Below are 18,405 nucleotides of genomic sequence, written 5' to 3' on the forward strand. Positions count from 1 at the left end.
GTGTCTCTTCATTTAGCTCTGGAGATGAATTTCTGGATTTTGACGAAGTTTAAAAGATGGGACTCTTTCCTAGTTAGATTAGGTATTTGTTGAAAGTAGACCTATTTATTACTTTATATTTGAAATACTGTAAATTCATTATAATATTCAATGATAAAAAATTTTTCCTAAAAAAATGTGTACAAAAAAGGGAGTGCGTCCTATACGCCAGCAAATACGATAATTTGATATATATCATTTGGTGATGAGCCAACGTAACATGCAAAAATTCTTCAGATAGTTTCAGCTGTTTTAAAAACAAATACATATTTAAAGTAATGAGCTTCCTAAACACTCTTCAGTTGCTAGAAATGAAGAATCAACAAGACCCACCATACATTGGTATTCAGAAGTTTGAAGCTTCTTCATTTCTTCATGATACTAAATGCGAAAAATATTACAAAAGTATACATCTTACAAGCAAACATCAGTGTTCCTGAACAATCAGCCCAACTTGTAATTCATTTTTCTGGTTTGACATAGAATTCCACAAATTATTTATTCGTATAGGGTTCCCTCCGTTCCTCGATCGTCCCTTAGGACTGGTTGAGCCCTCCTACCGAGGGATTAAGTATCTGTTTTATGATTGTAGATCCGTGTGTATTCATATTCACGGGCCGGTTTGCCTGTTCTGTGGGACGAAAAATCCGAGTTTCTGGGTGAAAAAAACCCCTACCTCCGTATGAGACCAACTAGCTCACCTTTAGTCGAAAGAGACCAGATAAAGGTTCCTCACGCCATGGATAGGAATCGAACCCAGGTCTTTCCGACCAAAGGACTTCGTCTATATCGACTAAGCTACGGAGGCTCAGAATTCCACAAAAAAATCGATGATGCAAACAAAAATAACAAAAAAAAAAAATGACGCTCTTTAGCAGTAATATCGAAAACAGCAACGAAAACTCTTCAACGAAAACATGCATTTAGTTTTGGCAACATCAATTTCGATAGCTTTTGGCTCGACCTTATCAATATGCATATATTGATAAGGTCGTAGCCTTTATACACACGCGAGTATATACGATATATATATTGCGATATTCACGTAATAGTGCGTTGTACTACCGTGAACTACACTAAGGTAACTCATTTAGTTCCTGATTAAGGGTACTCAGTTTCAGAGTGTCTTCCACGAGATCCTAGAAACATTTGAAATCTCGTGGCGGACAGTCAGAAAATTTGCTGCTGGTTGTTCCATGTCGCGAACATTTCGTTCCACCACATTCCAAAGACGCGCACTGTGATTTGAGATCCGATGACCGAGTGGACCAGCCTATTAAAGTCACATATAAGGAAAGCATTGTCCCCGCCTTGCATTGCTGTGATTAAACATGGCAATCTGTGGGTTTGTTGTTATTGGTGTGTCACTACACCCTTATTGGTAGCATGAAACAACAGAAACCAGAATTTATCTCCATGCGACTATTTCCTTGGATGTCCATTTTTGATGCCCTTTCACTCACCATAGCTTAGCTGCTTGTTTCTGTTAGCGTGATAACCTCGATAGTCTTATTGTTGTCCCATCCAGGAGAGTGGCTGTTGTATAATGCATTCAGATACACTCCTTACAGGTTGTGCCATGCATTTGTAATGCGTTTATTGGATTTAACAACCTTGCTGATCTCTCATCTCTCTGTCTCTCACTTCATTAGCTCTTTCCAACCATATTTCCGACATTGACTTGTTGTTTTCTGTTTATTGCACACCATCATAAGCATACACGAGACACTGTTACACGTGACTATCCTAACAGGGCAAAAGTGAGAAAGTGTGATTTCACACTTTCTCACTTTTGAAGTTACTCACGTCGCCTTTGTCCACTCTCTCTCCCTCTGTCTTTCACTCACACACACACTTTCCGAATGCCATCAGTAAGGGTTACGTTTAGTTTTGTAGGAAGAATAAGCTTGGGATGATAATGGTTGTTTATCAGACATTTATGAGAGATTTGCATTATTATTGGCAACGGTTATCTAAGAATTTTTTTCTGGATTTGAACCATTAGCCGAAGCCTAATCTCAGAGAGATCTGACAGAGCAGCGATCCACAGCAAAAGTACTTGCCGAGATGATACACCTTCAAAAAGATCTTCATATCCAATATTCCTCCATTTGTTGAAGAATGCTGCTAAGAGGGAGGATCAAGAAGCGTCTGAGATATAATGATAACCTTTGATGCTTAATATTATTAATAAAAGAGAGTCAGGGCAACTGTGTTTAATTCGAAAAGCCTTACAATTTACCTCAATCATACAACTCACATAGACTTCAAACTTCCCATCAAAACGTAGAATTTGACTATCTTTTGATTAGTAACGCTAAAAATAAAAATAAGAAAAATTAAAAACAGAAACAGTAGAAATACTTTTTCAGAAGAATAATATCGATCTCTGAGTTTAAATATTATTTAATTATATAAATTAATTATAAATAAATATTAGTGTCATAATTTCATTCCCATACGTTGAGAATTTAAGTAACTGAGATTTGTTTGTTTGTTTTACATATTTAAACTTAGAATGAACTTATACTGGTCGAAAGAATTAGCTGTTCTTTCCTTCGAAGTACAAGTTCTTGGTTAGAATGCCACATGGATATTTGCGAAAGTTTTGGGGAAAGATGATTTCAATCACCCTGCTTATTTAGGGCTTGTCCTGATAGTTTTATATTTGATATCTGAAGCACAGTTCCGGATTATCTAACTCTGAGCTGGCTCCAAGTACATCTGTTATGATAGGTTTACGACCTTCTGTGGGTAAAAATGTCATATGTATATCTGAAATATTTGATTCGTATTCCAAAGTATCGTTAATCCTTCTGAATCTAATATTTCTCTAACTATTGGCCTCACTCAAATTATTTTTGTATAAGAGGCCAAACTTAGGAGACGACAAATAGCACTTTATTGTTATTATTATTATTATTATTATTATTTGAATGCACATCAGTATTTCTCGCAGTACTGCGGATATGTAAAAATAAAATAAAATAAAAAAATAAAGAAAAATATCATAATGAGGCATAAACAAAGTGCGTTTCGTGCCTTACTCTGATCCAATTAAACCAAACGCTCGCTTCTTAGTCTGCGCTCATACTTTTAATCATAGAATATTTCAATATTTGGAAATGAGTTCTCGCGACTGTATTTTAGGATTAACTGCAAAAGTTCAAAAAGGTTCAAAGTGCCTCCCTGGGTGGACCACCTCCTCCGCAGCCCCCTAGCTACGCCACTTCTTAATTCAGTACTATCATATCTAAGTAATATACTAACGATTTTCAGTTTCTCACTGTTCTTTCTTGCTTCTTCCAGAAATCCTTTTCTGTTCTCTCTCTCATGCTGTATTTATCACCAGTCATATTGTTTGTTTGTTCTTACTAGAACAAACATAAAAAAAGAATGAAATTACGAATCCTTAGGTTATTAACGTATGAGATCCGTTGACCTAGCTAAATTCTCAAAAATTTTGCTAGGTCAACGGACTCAACCCTTCTTCATTCTTTCTTTTTCCCTAAAAAAAAAAAAAAAAAATCATTCCACCTAGGCTTCTTTTAACACCACAAAGGTGGAACGACCCTGGTTATAAAGACATCACATGTCTTTATGTGATACCTATTCATCCAAAAGGCTGATATTTATCTTTCACTATAGACAACATTTTTCGTTTGGACAGCTTACTGCCTACAAACTCTATAATCTGCCATAGTACGGAAGGATACTCTCATGTACAGAGAAGTTCCCCCTCTTCCAAAAAAAAAAAAAAAAAAAAAAAGCTCATTAATAATTTAAATTTCTTTCAACAGAGAGTAATCATATTGGTTGATAACATCTCTCTAACTCACCTCGATCCCACATATACTCAGTTTCTGGTCCTCCCATCTATTACGGAAATTGTAATAAATATATGGTTTAGTTTGAGACTTACCGTACTTGCTACTTTTGCTCTTCACTTATCTTGTGCTACGTCTTTCTTTGAAAAAAAGTTTAGTCGGTAGTATTTCCGTAAAATTATACAACAATCATTTGCAGATATTGACAAGAATATCAATAACCTTTTTTCTATTCATCCTTTGATCCATCCACAGTACTGCTATTCTATAGGTTTAGGTGAGCCTGCCAAAAAAAAAAAAAAGATTATGTAAATATCACATACTGTATCTCAAATATCATTTCATTTATTGTATAGCGTGGACATTATCAGGAACTGCATTTGTCATAATTTAATGAGATTTAGATTTGGTAATATTCACATAGATTGAAAATTATTATTATTAAGAGAGACCTTCAGGGAGTCATCGTGAGAGGCCACATACTACATGCACCAGCTATCATACTTATTCTTGAATTCATTCACACTGCTTGCACACCCAATATCCAGTGATAATCCATTCCAATCACACACCACCCTATGAGAGAAAAATCTAGCCCTCACCCCCCCCCCCTTCTTAGCGGCATTCATTCTCAGCTTCCAAGGATGCCTTCTTGTCCTTTCCCCACCCTCCATGAATTGAAAACTTCCATCAACTGAAATCCTGTATGATCCTTTCAGAAGTTTGTACGTCTCAATCATATCACCCCCCTCTTTCTCCTGTTTGTGTTTACTTCTTAATCGGTATTCCACAATCCTGATATCATTTTTAACGCTCTCCTTTGCACACTCTCTCTCTCTCTCTCTCTCTCTCTCTCTCTCCACTGTATCAGTTACAATGAAATCCAGGACACCAGACCTGCGCACAATAATCCAAGTGAGATCTTATCAAGACCTTGTAAAGAGGCAAAATGGCATCCTTATCTTTACATGTTAAAGTTCGTTTCAGCATTGCATCGCTTTTGAGCTATATTTGCAATCTTTGCTCCCTGAACTTAAACTTGCTATCTACTAACACTCCAAGATCCATAGCCTCGTCAGTTTCTGATCAGAAAATGATAATTTTTGTGTGTTTTTCTGAGCAATATTACCCGTTTTCCGACTTCAGGATTTAATTCTTTAATTCGGAAGACGTGCTATTTGTTTATTTTTTCATTTATTTTGATTATTGGCTCCCTACATTCAATTATTTTAATATGTTTTAGATATTGTTAAATTATTTTGTTTTAGTCATTGGGCGATTTGAACCATAAACATTAAAACTATCTTTTTTTTTTTTTTTAAACAGTGCATTTTGCATTTTGTTTGGGTATGCGACACCATCGAATATCAAGTAGTGCAGTTTCATCAGGTGATCAAATAATGGGATGACTTATCTTGAACAGAAACCATTCCGCTATTCATTCTGTTAAGTAAACAACGATAAGATAGGACAAATGTCCTCTGTTGAAAAATTATGTCCCGCCCGCAATCAATTGACAATATATTACAACGTTCTTAACGAGTTATTTGAAACATGCCAGCTTTATGAAAATATACCTAAAATATCTAGGTTGATTTATTGTTACAAAAAATTATCGATCTATCCGAAACACTTTTTTTTTTCCAACTGTTAAATTCAAAATATCGCGTTACTTCACAAATTTCCAATAAAAAAATAGTCCACTTGAAAAATTGGCTGCTATGATTTTTAAGACTTTTCTAGCTTTGCTTGAGATGAAAAACGAAATCACTGAGTGTGTATGCTCTTCGAAAGAGAGAGAGAGAGAGAAAAAAAAACGGGACAATATTCGCTCTATTTCAGACAGTCAGCAGTTAGGTAATGAAAGAAAGTTACTTATATAGGAGTAGTTTCTAATTTGAGGTAAGGGGTGGGAATATAACTGTCTGACCAAAAAAATAAAAATTGCTGACTTTCGTTATTGCTTTTCATGTCTACAGAAGGTACACGAAGAGAAACTGTGCACCAATCATAATATTTCACAATTTAAAATTATTTTCTTATATATTCATCTATGATAAAATTATGTGAAGGTATTTGAATTACAGTAACACCAAATTCCGAATAAACAATCTAAAACTACTTAAATAATAAGAAAACTGCTGAAAACAAAATGATCAATAGCCAATCAAAACAAATCCGAATAGAACTATATTAAAAAATAGGAAATTTACTAAATGTTCAGAAACTTAGTAAACACTCAACCAAGAAAATTCTGCATGATTTCTTCGAAAACATGTCTAGAAATCAACATGTGTATGTTTACGACACCAATAATAATAATGAATAATATATATAGGAATAAATTACAGTTGAAGAAGTAATTTTGTTATTTAGATAAACATGAAAGAAGAAAATATTCTGAATTCTTGCTTGTTATAATTTTTAGTAAAAAATTTATTACGATCATTAAAAATAATGTATATAGTACAGTTTACTGCACTACGCTTTGTTTCTTCGTCTAGTCTCAGAAATTCTTATCCTAAAATATTTATTAACATTAGCACGGCAAATAACCCTTTGCACGTTTCTTCTGCTAGACTATCTTCAAGAACTGCTGACAGAGACATGGCTCACGTTATACACACAAGGGTATACGTGCGCGCTGTGTTTCTGTAAGTTTCGGGTAGATCGATATTACTTCTGGAGCAGTCCTTCAGAAATTGCTCACACAATCTATATAGCCCATTAAGCTTCTGTAGTGGAATGTATAGGGTTGCATTGAATGTGAGCCCTAAGTCACTGTTAGGTATTGAAAAAGGAAGATCCAGAAACAAAGAGGAGAACTTGCAGTAAAGTTTAATGTTAGAAAGAAGAGAATGAGTGGGGGGGGGGGAAGAGAATGAAGAAGATACTGTTTTGTCACTATAGAGAATTAGTGTACAAAATATAACTTACTAGAAAAGGTATATTTAAATTATCAGGATAATAACCTTTCCATTAACATTCATTAAACAGAATTGTTTAAACTACCTATACATTATTTCATGAGAATTTTGTTCCTTGTGTATCGAATTATTACATAAGTTACAGGACCAGTAAATATTAAGTTCGATGCAGTGTTTATAATTTATTCAAGAACTGATTAACACTATAACAATGTTAATTTTGAGCTTGGAAAATATATATATGCAGTATATATATTGTTAAAAAATGCAATACATTATAACAATATATATTATGGGCGTCCGCAGAAAATTTTCCAGGGAAGGGCAAAACAATTTTTTTTTTTTTGGGGGGGGGGGGGGGAACAAATCTTGGAGACACCAATACTAATAATAAATAATATCTATACGAATAAATACAGTTGAAGAAGTCATTTTGTTATTTAGATAAACATGAAAGAAGAAAATATTTTGAATTCTTGCATGTTATAATGCATGATATATATATATATATATATATATATATATATATATCATGGGCGTCCGCAGAGGGAGCGCAAACGGGGCACTTGTCCCCCCTTGGATCTACTTGTGGAAAAAAAAAAATAATAATTAAATAAAAATTTATTGATGTAATTATTTGTCTCCAAGTTTTGTTCCCTCCCCCCCAACACACACACACACACACACACACACACACACATATATAATCATTGCATTGGTAAACATTTTACCATGTAAAAATAGTATATAATACGTCTTATACTAGAACTGTTAGAGCCAAGAGCCATATTCTATATACTAGTGACTATGACGTGTGGATAAATTTGAAAAGTATTTATTTTTGTTTTCTTTAAGGATAATGACGATCGTGATATTTCTGTCTCCTAAAAAATACTGTTAAGAGGTACACAGTGAAAAATATTTTTACAAAACATTTTTCATTACAAAACTGGGTTGGTGTTGTTATTTGGGGTTATGGCCAAAGCTGCAAAGCCAAGAGTCAAAACAAGAGTGAAACCTAAAAGATATAGTGCAAACTCTGAGGAAAACATTGATTGATTCAGCTAGAGGGGACAATGAATTTGTCTGCAAGGATAGAAAAAAAAAAATCTAAACTTCATGGTGTACTGAAGGAGTTAGTGAGGCAGTTCTAGGAAAGAAGAAATCATATCGAAAGTTCCTGGCAAGTAAGTCAGCATGTGCCCTTAGAGAATACAAGGAAAAATGCAGGAAAGCTAAGTTTATGTAAACGTAGCTATTTATTAGAAGACTGGGTAGAATATAAATGATAAATATCACGAAAGTAGCAAAGTGTTCTAGAGGCTATTGAAAAGTTTAGAAATATAGGGAAAAGTACAATAAAAGAAATCGGAAATGATAAATTTTACATAAAAATGATGATAAGGGTATTCTAGGTATTTCTGGAGTAATTTCTTTGAAAGATTGCTAAGATTGTTGAATGAGATAAGCAGCCACAGACCAGTGGTAGAAAATATATGTGAGAAAAACAATTAGGAGTACACATCAATTTTTGCAAAATGAAAAAATAAAAAAATAAAAAATAAACCTAAAATGTGGAAAGACAAGTAGAGGAGATGATATTCGACCAGAAGCATTGCTGTGGAAAATTGTTGTAGTGAGTGACTACACTGTATAATTAAGAACGAATTCGAGGTAATTGGAATAGCAGTCATAGACATCATATATAAAAAAGGAAAATAAAAAAGAGGAGTTTCCCTAATAAGTATTCCAAACTAGATTTATGCAGGCATGCTTGAGAAGACACTAAGAAAAACTTTGGAAAGGAAAAACTGTTCAATAGAAGCTGTCCGAATCCGATTTTTACTTTAACACAATAGTCAAGACATCATCGGAATATAAGGATCTGTATTTAAGTTTTGTAGACGTACGAGGCACTCGTATAAAGGTATATGATCAGGTGCCAGAAAAAAAAAAAAGTAGTTCAAAGTGCTGCAATTATATGATGTAAATAAGTAATATATATTCTATACTTAAGCTGCATATCAGCAGTTAGAAGTGAGGGATGTACAGGATAGTTTGACGCATAATCAGATGTAAGACATCGACTGTTATTCATCGTCTATATCAGCGATTTTCAACCGGTGTGCCACGAGAGGTCTTTAGGTGTGCCCCGAGATTTGTGAAAACAAATTAATAGAAAGAAATAATGTCGTAATTTGCATTTATTTATTAGTGTCTGGTCTTCCATACGCACCTGAAGCTCCCTTATTTATATTTTACGAAACTTACGGTTGGTGAATCGGTTTAAAAGTGTGCTTTAATCTTTTCATAAGTGTGTTCACAAATAACTTCATTTAATTCTCTTATTTTTAAGGTAATTGGTAAGAGTTCTTTTATTTTATTATTTTTTTTTTCATTCAGTTAATTTTATTCAACAGTATTCCTTTAACATGTATAAATTTGCAATAAAAAAAATGTAAAAAAAAAAAACGAAATTTTGAAGACAATGAAGAAAGTGAAGCTAGTACGTCGAAAGAAAAAAAAAAAAAAAAGAAAGAAAGAAAGAAGAAAGTGAAGCTAGTTTTGCCCAGCACATCAGCAGCTGATACCATATCTAGTGCTGGTTCTTCTAAAAATTAAATTAAAAACTAACGTTCGCCATTACGACGAAAATTATTTGTCATTGGGCTTTATTTCCAGTCAAGAAGATCCGCTACGACCTACATGCGTAGTTTGTGGCGAAAAATTAGCAAACAACGCTATGGTTCCAAGTAAATTAAAAAGATATTTACAATCTAAACATTCTCACTTGAGCGAAAAACCGGCTGAATATTTTAAAAGACTTGGACCGGATAAAAAAAAAAAAAAAACTATTCAAACAAAAAGATGGACCAAATGTGTAACTGTGTCCGAAAAAGCCCAAGAAGCCAGTGACGCAATCGCAGAAATTGTTGCCAAAATTGAAATCTCGCACAATTGCAGAATCTGTAATTCTGCCAACATGCTGTAAAATTGTTAATATCATGTTTGGCGAGGAATATGAAAAGTGGATTTTAAAAATTCCTATATCAGATAACACCATTTATTGACGTCTTCAGGATTTGGCCAAAGATGTTGAGTTGCAAGTGGTATCTCACATTAAAGAAGCAGATATGTTTGCTATTCAGTTGGACGAATCAACTGATGTAACTGGTAAAGCTCAACTTCTAGCCTTCAGTAGATTTATTTATAAGGAAGATATTATAGAACAGTTTTTATTTTGTCGACCACTGCTGGAAACAACGAAGGGCCAAGATATTCTCGATGTTGTTGATAATTACTTTAATTGCCATAACTTGTCTTGGGATTCTTGCATCAGTATTTGCACAGATGGTGCCCGCTCGATGTCAGGAAATGTAAAAGGATTTAGTACACTGGCTCAAAATAAGAATCCTAGAATTATTTTTACACATTGTTTTCTCCACAGAGAAGTACTAGCGTCAAAATCATTGGTACCTGAGCTTAAAAAAGTACTAGAGGAATAGGGATCCCATACATCCCAGTTTGGCCGGGACAGTCCCGGTTTTATTACTTCTGTCCCAGCGTCCCGATATGTTTAGTTCGGGACGCTAAATGTCCCGGATTTTTTAGAATATAAAAATATTAACATTTCTAATAAGAATAAGTACGAGTCGTAATATTTTTAGGTGCTTTTAAAAATGTATGTTTACAAAACAAAAAGCAGAGACATATTTATTTTGTAGTTCGGTGAATTACCAGAATGTTAGAATTTTGGGAAAACGATTTAGTTCATACATTTCATTCAGCCGGAGAAAAGAATGTCAGAATGAGGGAGACAGTCGCCCAACTGTATGTTTAACTAATCGCAACCACGGCATCTATTTCGTTCGTCTGGTCGGCTGTAAATTTTTAGCAATCTTTTGTCTCAAGCTTAGTTCGCATAGCGTACAATATCCGACGGTCGTCCGAAGAAAATGAACAGTACAAGAAGAGGCAGAATAAGGAAGAGAGAGGTATATATTAAAAATTAATTATAAATTTGTTTTTATTTTTTTATTTTTAAATTAAATTAATTAAATTAATTTATTTTTCATATAATTTCAGATATTATGCATCTACACAATACGCATAAGGCTCGTGTTGTTTATATTTTATTGTATTTACATTGTAGTTCCCGTTTTATTGACATATTAACATTTTATATCTTTATTCTATGTCTTTATAGTAAACAGGATGAAATATTAGTCGGGTATTGCTATAGGCCTGGTAATATGGAGGGTAATGAGAAGGAAATGTATAGGCAAATTGGCCTAGCTAGCAAGAAACAAGTTATCATTATGGGCGACTTTAATTATGGTAATATAGACTGGAATCAAGAGACTGCATCTGGGGGTAAAGAAAATGAATTTTTGGAGTTTTTGAAAGATAATTACCTTAGGCAGCACGTAACGGGGGTACACGAGGATCAAGAGTATTGGATTTGATAATCTCATCAGATGATGTTATTATAAATGAGGTGTCAAATCTTCTACCACTTGGTGAGAGTGACCACGAGGTCATCACGTGCAGGGTGACCAGTCATTCGAGGACGTCTGTTAGAAAGGGATATATGTGGAATTATTGGTAATTACGAAAAGCTCAGGAAACAGCTTGCGATAATAAATTGGAAAGAGGAACTGGATGGAAAGGATATCGATGCTGCTTGGGCCATACTCAAGAACTATTTGGTGGAGGCAATATCAGAGTGTATTCCAAGGGTAAAGAGGGTAAACAGAGTGGGTGTAAAATGGATGAATCAAGAGATAAGGTATGCACTCTGGAAGAAGGTATTATGGAAGAAACACAAAATGAGTATATATAACAACCAGTTGCATGAGAAATACAAAGAGCAGGCGAGGAAGGTGACTAGCTTGATAAGGGTAGCAAAAATGTAGTATGAGCAGCAGTTAGCTAAAGCGACGTATCGAAAAAAATCCTAAGGAGTTTTTTTCGATACATCGCCAGTAGAAGAAAGAATGATTATGGTAGGATGGGATTGATTGGTGAAAACGGAGGAATGATAACCGCTGCGGAAGATATAGTTGAGATATTTAGTGAGCAATTTCTAAAGGTATTTCATTCTTGTGAATGTGGCATCATGCAGAACTTGAAAGCAGTGGGAAAGGAGGAGGAACTGTTAGTAAGTGAACAGGAGGTATATGAGGAATTGAATAGACTTGATGTAAATAAGGCTGTGGGACTTGATGCTATTTCACCACGTGTCTTGAGGGAATGTGCCAGAGAGTTAACAACAGCTTTTGTATATCTTTTCAACATGAGTCTCTCACTGGGTCAAGTTCCAAAAGAGTGGAAAGAGGGTAAAATTGTTCCAATTCATAAGGGAGGTGATAAGAGTAAGGCTTTGAATTATAGACCAGTCTGTGTGTCTGGAGTTGTGGTCAAGGTATTAGAGAAGTTAGTTAGGAATAAAGTTCAGAATTGGGTTGACAACAGAAAAATACTCTTTGGCGGCCAGCATGGATTTACTAAAGGAAAATCGTGCTTTAGCAACCTGCTTACTTTTTATAATAAAGTGACAAATGCGTTGGATAAGGATATTGCATATACAGTGGTATATTTAGATTTTGCAAAGGCGTTTGATAAATTGCCACATGAAAAGCTGGTAATTAAATTGGAACGGATGGGGCTGAACAGTAGATTGGTTCACTGGATTGGAGATTGGCTGTCTGATAGGTATCAGCGAGTTGTCTATGGAGGAGCAGTATCTCAGAAGAGGAAAGTTACTAGTGGTGTACCTCAAGGGTCTGTTTTGGGTCCATTGCTGTTTACTTTGTATGTAAATGATATCTGGAGAGGTCTGAATAGTGATGTGCAGTTGTTTGCAGATGATGCAAAGTTGGGCAGAGCTATCAGGAGTAGTGTGGGTGCTGTAGCTTTGCAAGAGGACTTGAATACACTGTCTGAATGGGTAAATAAGTGGGGATGTCAATTCAGTGTTTCAAAGTGTAAGGTTTTGAAATTTGGGAAGCAGAGATGGGATATAAAGTACACAATGGAAGAGGTAGAGGAAATGAGAGATCTGGGAGTGATTGTAGACAAGGACCTAAAATTTCTGGGACATGTTACTAAAATAGTGAAGACAACACAGCGGATAATGGGAATGATGCGGATGACATTGACTTGTAGAAGTAAGGATGTTATGGTTCCTTTGTATAAGGCTTTGATCAGGCTACATATGGATTACTGTGCGCAGATCTGGTCACCTAGTTTTCAAAAAGATGAAATTGCGTTGGAAAAAGTTCAGAGGCGATTGACTAAGGTGGTTTCTGGTCTCTGGAATGTAGAGTATGAAGTCAGATTGACAAAATGCAATTTGCAGAAATTGGTGGATAGAAGGAGGAGGGGGGGATATGATTGAGACATATAAGCTGTTAAGTGGTTATTACCAGATTAACGTCGGGGAGGTTTTGCACAGAATGGGTGAGGATAGCAGGAGAATAAGAGGTCATTCCTGGAAGCTGTATAAGGAGGGTATGAGCAAGGGAGTGAGGAGCAGATTTTTTGCATGGAGAGTGGCGAGTGATTGGAATGCTTTGCCCGAGAGTGTGGTGTGTGCAAAGACAGTGAATATTTAAGGCACAGTATGATAAACTGTGTGTATAACAGTGGACCTCCCACGGAGTCTTTGACTCCATGGAGGTTTTTATAATAATAATAATAATAATATACTTATTAATGTTTGATTTAAGTGTTCGTGGTTTAAGTGTTGTTATTAGAATTCTATTTATTTGACGTATGTATAAACATTTATGTTATCTACATTAATAAATCAAATTCAAATAAATATTTATTTTTTTTTATTTTAAAATACATAATGTTAACGAATAAAATTTATTTCTCTTAACCCTTAATTCTACAAAATTTATTGTGTCCCGGTTTTTTGTTTTCAAAAAATGGGATCCCTATAGAGGAGACTATTAAAATTGTCAATTATATAAAAGGCAGGCCGTTATAATCGAGATTTTTTGCAGCACTATGCTCCTCAATGGAAGCTTCTTAAACGCAGTTGTTAATACATACAGAAGTGAGATGGTTATTTCGTGGATGAGTTTTATCAAGATTTTATGAACTAAAAGAGGAAATTCTAATTTTTTTGACAACTCAACAATTTGAGTTATCAGATTTTCTTAGCGACGAACTTGGTGTAGTAAGGTTGCATTTCTTGCTGATTTATTTTAATCTTTAAATACACTTAATAAAAGTATGCAGGGAGACTGTGAAAACATTCTTACTTCCACTGACAAAATTAACGCATTCGAGGAAAAACTAATGCTTTGGGAAGAAAGAATCAGAAAAGAAATTGCGGTAAATATGTTTGAACTAACGAAAAAGTGCAAACTGAATGAAAATCTAATAGATCTAATTTTACAAACCTTAAGATTACTAAATACAAATATTGAAAAATATTTTCCCTCACTTGACATATCATCCTTCAATTGGATAAGAGATCCGTTTGTCTTAAGCGCGTGTAAATTGGGAAATTTAAAGATTACGGAAGAGGACGAATTAACAGATATAAGAAATTACAGAGGTTTAAAACTAAAACATTCAACACTAGATCTACTTCGTTTTGATTATCTCTAAGAAGTGAATCTCCCAATATTACCAAAAAAGCAATAGAAGTACTTCTTCCATTCTCCACATCATATTTGTGCGAATCAAGCTTTTCCGCAATGAATATTATTAAGAACAAAAATAGATCGCGGCTGGAGACCCTGGAAGATGATTTAAGGTATGCCTATCTAAAATTCGACCTCGCACAAAAGACATTCTGAATCAACATCAAGCTTAGATATCTTCATTAAAATGAACTGCAAGTATGTATATTATTTAATACATTTAATATTCATTTGAAAAAATCAATAAAAATTTTAAAAATAATTTTGAGCATCGTTTTTCTGACTCAAAATGTCAAAAATATAGTTTACATTTTTTGGAGCAAAAATGATAAGTAATTACTATTATTAATTTTTTGCCAGATCATCAAAAAAAAAAAAATTAAAATAATATACGTATTTTTAGTGTGCCGCAGAATTTTAATAATTAGTTTAGGTGTGCCATATTATGAAAAAGATTGAAAATCACTGGTCGATATGGATCAAGTTATTGAAGAAACACAGCATTAAACCTGATTATCTGAGTCGGAGATATTAAACCCCGCTTTCTACTTTATGAAGACGATCTGACTATGACTAAGCATCATTTCTTACAGTTCGATTTCAGCGATTTAATTTTTTTTTTAAGAGAGGTTTTAGGTTCGAAGTGAAATGGACGTATTCAAATCTTGTCGCAGTAAACTGTCATAGCAACTCTGTTATTATTGCAATGCTAGAAACAGCTATTTGATAGCCTGTTTTTCGGTCTGCATTAATAGGAATTACACATATTGCAACCACTTGACTGTCATTTCCTAATTATGGAACGCATGCACTCTTCCTTTACATGTTCTTTTTTTTTTTTTTTTTTTTTATGCTGACTCACTGCTTTGTGTAGCATTACACAATTTCAACTTGAATTTCCCCTTTCTAAGTCAAAGTTCTACTCTCCGAGTTATAGAATTTCATCCACTGCAATATTATAAAGTGCCATATTATCGGCTGATATATAGTGACAGCGCATTGTGCAGCCGGAGGGGAAGTATCCAGGATGAGTTGCAGCGTCACCCATTCTTTCTCTTCTTATTCATCATTATTTCATAATATCCATAAGGTGCTTTTCCCACAATAAAGAACCGTATTCTATTATTATTACTTTGTTTTTGTTTTTTGGTTTAACAGAGCATTGAACTTTTTCAGTCCTAATAAAACAGTGAAAAAGAAATTAATTTTTTTCGTTTGTTAGCTACATTTTAACTGTTTAATTTATAGTTCATGCATTTATATGCTTACTTGTTTAGTTAGGTTTACTTGCTTACTTAATTAATTAAATGCTTATTTAGGCACCAAAAAGAGGAGGGATACTGAGTACTCCACCTGCGTGTTTGTATTATTATTTTAATAATTAGCATTCTATATGAATATTAGTAATATGATGTTCTAATATATAAAGTAATATTAATATCCATATCAGTTTTGTTAGTTATGCAAGACGCTGTCTGGTGATCATAAAACACTGTACAGTTTTAACTTTTATTTACATAAACCTTTCAGATTTCAGAAAGTCGATTATTTTCTCAACTGGACCGAATAAATTAACAGTATTTGGATGTACGGCATTTAATATATCTCATTTCCCTCTCATTCACGTTTAGATTCCATGGTCTGTTATTACGATCAGTGGGTGTAGAATGATAAGTAACTTCGTTTACACAAACTAAATATTTCACTATGCAGATGAGATTAACGTTCTGTGGTAGAACGTTAATCTCATCTGCATAGTCTATTACGAGTTACTTGGGAAAAGGGAGATGAAAGTAAACAAAATCAGAAGTTATTATATATATATATATATATATAAATAAATAAATAAATAATACTGTAATAATTCTCGTGTTTGGAGCGCTAAAAGACGCGATTCTCATACATCCCAGTAGCACAGACAACTTGATAATTACTTGATTTGCTTGCGTACTTAATTTACTTGCAGTTAGTAAATAATTAAATAGGGTGAAAAGAAGGAGAAATCATGATAGTGGAAATATACATTGACAGCCCACTGATTATTATCGGAAGCATACTCTACAAAATTTGCATTTCTTCTTTTCCAATATTCATTAGAAAAGTATTCAGTGTGTTGTATATTAGTAATGTGAATGACCTAAATGTTAGATAATCCTCGAACTTTTTAATCCACGTCTAATCTTCAGTAAGCGGGTAATCATATCGCTTTGAATGTGTTCTACGACTTCGATCATCTAATGACATTGAGACATAATAATTTCAGGTGCACTTGTTATACACAAAATTAGGTTACATCACTATTTTATAAATATTAATACCTTACACCAAATTTGCAGTGTTTAATTATGCGACCTGGTTGGCCTGGTGAATACCCTTTTCCACCAGGATGTCGTGGTTTGAGTCTTTAGGCGATAGATGATTTTCATCTTAGGTGACTTTCCGGAAAACCTACTCTAGTAATTCTTTGGTCTCTAGGGCAGGGTTTCCGGATTATCTAATCCTAAGTAGACCATGGTACTAGTGTACGAGAGATTTACAATCTGTCGTGGTTGAGATTTACAGTAAAATATATATAAGTAAACAAATAAAATGTTAAACATTAATAAAATAAAGATATTACATCTGCGATTTTAAAGTACAATTTTACTAACAGTTACCATACTACAATACTGTGTGTATACATTTTGAAGTTAAAAACGCCATGAATTTGAGAAACTGTGCTGAAAAGCAAGCCTAAATATTAATATATATTTTGCATTGGCTATCATCTCGATCACATGGAAGCATTTCCGCTCTTCAATCTACATGTCACAGGTTCAAACCCCACTGTAATATGGATGTTTGTGAATACCTTTAAGTAGTAAAAGGTTTTCATTGCCCTGTCTGAGACCATCACAATACTTATGGAAGTTTGAAGTAGTTTATAGAAGTTTCATGCTCGGTCTCGAGATCAAAATCTCGGATTGTTTCACGCTTACTTCGCCCACGTACTGAATGTAAAATAGGTTTACAACCTTCTTGAGATGAGAATATCGTAAAAAAAATATGTAATTGACAAATATGATTAGTCTTAGAGTTATTATATTTGTATGCTTTGAAATACAAGGTGTATTCATTTATGAAATGGTGTAAATAAAATAATTTTAATTGTAAATAAAATAAAAATAATTTTAAATAAAATAATTTTAACATTAAAATCATTTAATGAAAATAATGTAAGAGAATGAAATTAAATATTTTAATTTTTTTAACACATATTTAATAGTATTTCTGTATTTATACTACAGTCATCTCTAATTTTATCTGGATTAATTCTGCAAATGTAGCTAACCACTCTTAGTTAATAAGTTCTCTTCTTATTATTATTATTATTATTATTGTGTTCTTCTAGATACTGGGAAGGAATGCTGTAAGGACAAAAGCTGCTGTGAAGATGGCAGCACCATACAGTGTTGTGACAAGAAAGGCGAAACGTGTTGTAGTGAAGGTGCTTCCTGTTGCGCTGATAAGAAAGATTGTTGCGCTGGCGGCTGCAATTGTGAAAAAGGAAAATGTGCTTGCAAGTAAATTGAGTATGCCCTGCTTCGCTATTGTAGCGCTGGCTTTTTATCCTATTTTGCTGTAAAATACATGTTTAATAGTTCCTAATGAATGATTGTTAAACTCTGTTAGATGGAAAAGCTTTAATAAAATTCTGCTGTGTTCAAGTATATATTATTGTTGAAGTACATCATGTTGCACTACACTGTAATGGACACTTGAAATAATTGATTATTATTAGCTAAGTACACTATCTTTTATAAGTTTTGTATGAAGTAGGTCTCCTAATCAGTGGCGCACCCAGAGGGGAGGAAAGGGGTCCGGGCATCCCCCCAAAGAAAAGGAAAAAACACTAGAAAAATTTCCAAAAATCTTTACCTAATTAAAATTCATTTTTTTAATTTATGTTGT

The 18,405-nt window shown here is 33.9% G+C and overlaps 1 long non-coding RNA gene across 2 annotated transcripts in view; it reads left to right on the top strand.

The window, feature by feature from the left end:
• The window catches only part of LOC150102761 (uncharacterized), a 30,423-nt gene extending 12,257 nt beyond the window's left edge, over window positions 1-18,166 (top strand). For both annotated transcript variants that reach the window (XR_016548938.1, XR_016548939.1), the window contains one exon: window positions 17,846-18,166. This is a non-coding gene — a long non-coding RNA (uncharacterized LOC150102761). The remainder of the gene's footprint in view (window positions 1-17,845) is intronic.
• Window positions 18,167-18,405: the final 239 nt, after the last annotated feature.

Source organism: Typopeltis vanoorti, chromosome 10 (assembly GCF_054136105.1).
Source record: "Typopeltis vanoorti isolate ZY-2024b chromosome 10, IOZ_Tvanoo_1.0, whole genome shotgun sequence".
NCBI classification, from domain to species: Eukaryota; Metazoa; Arthropoda; class Arachnida; order Uropygi; family Thelyphonidae; genus Typopeltis; species Typopeltis vanoorti.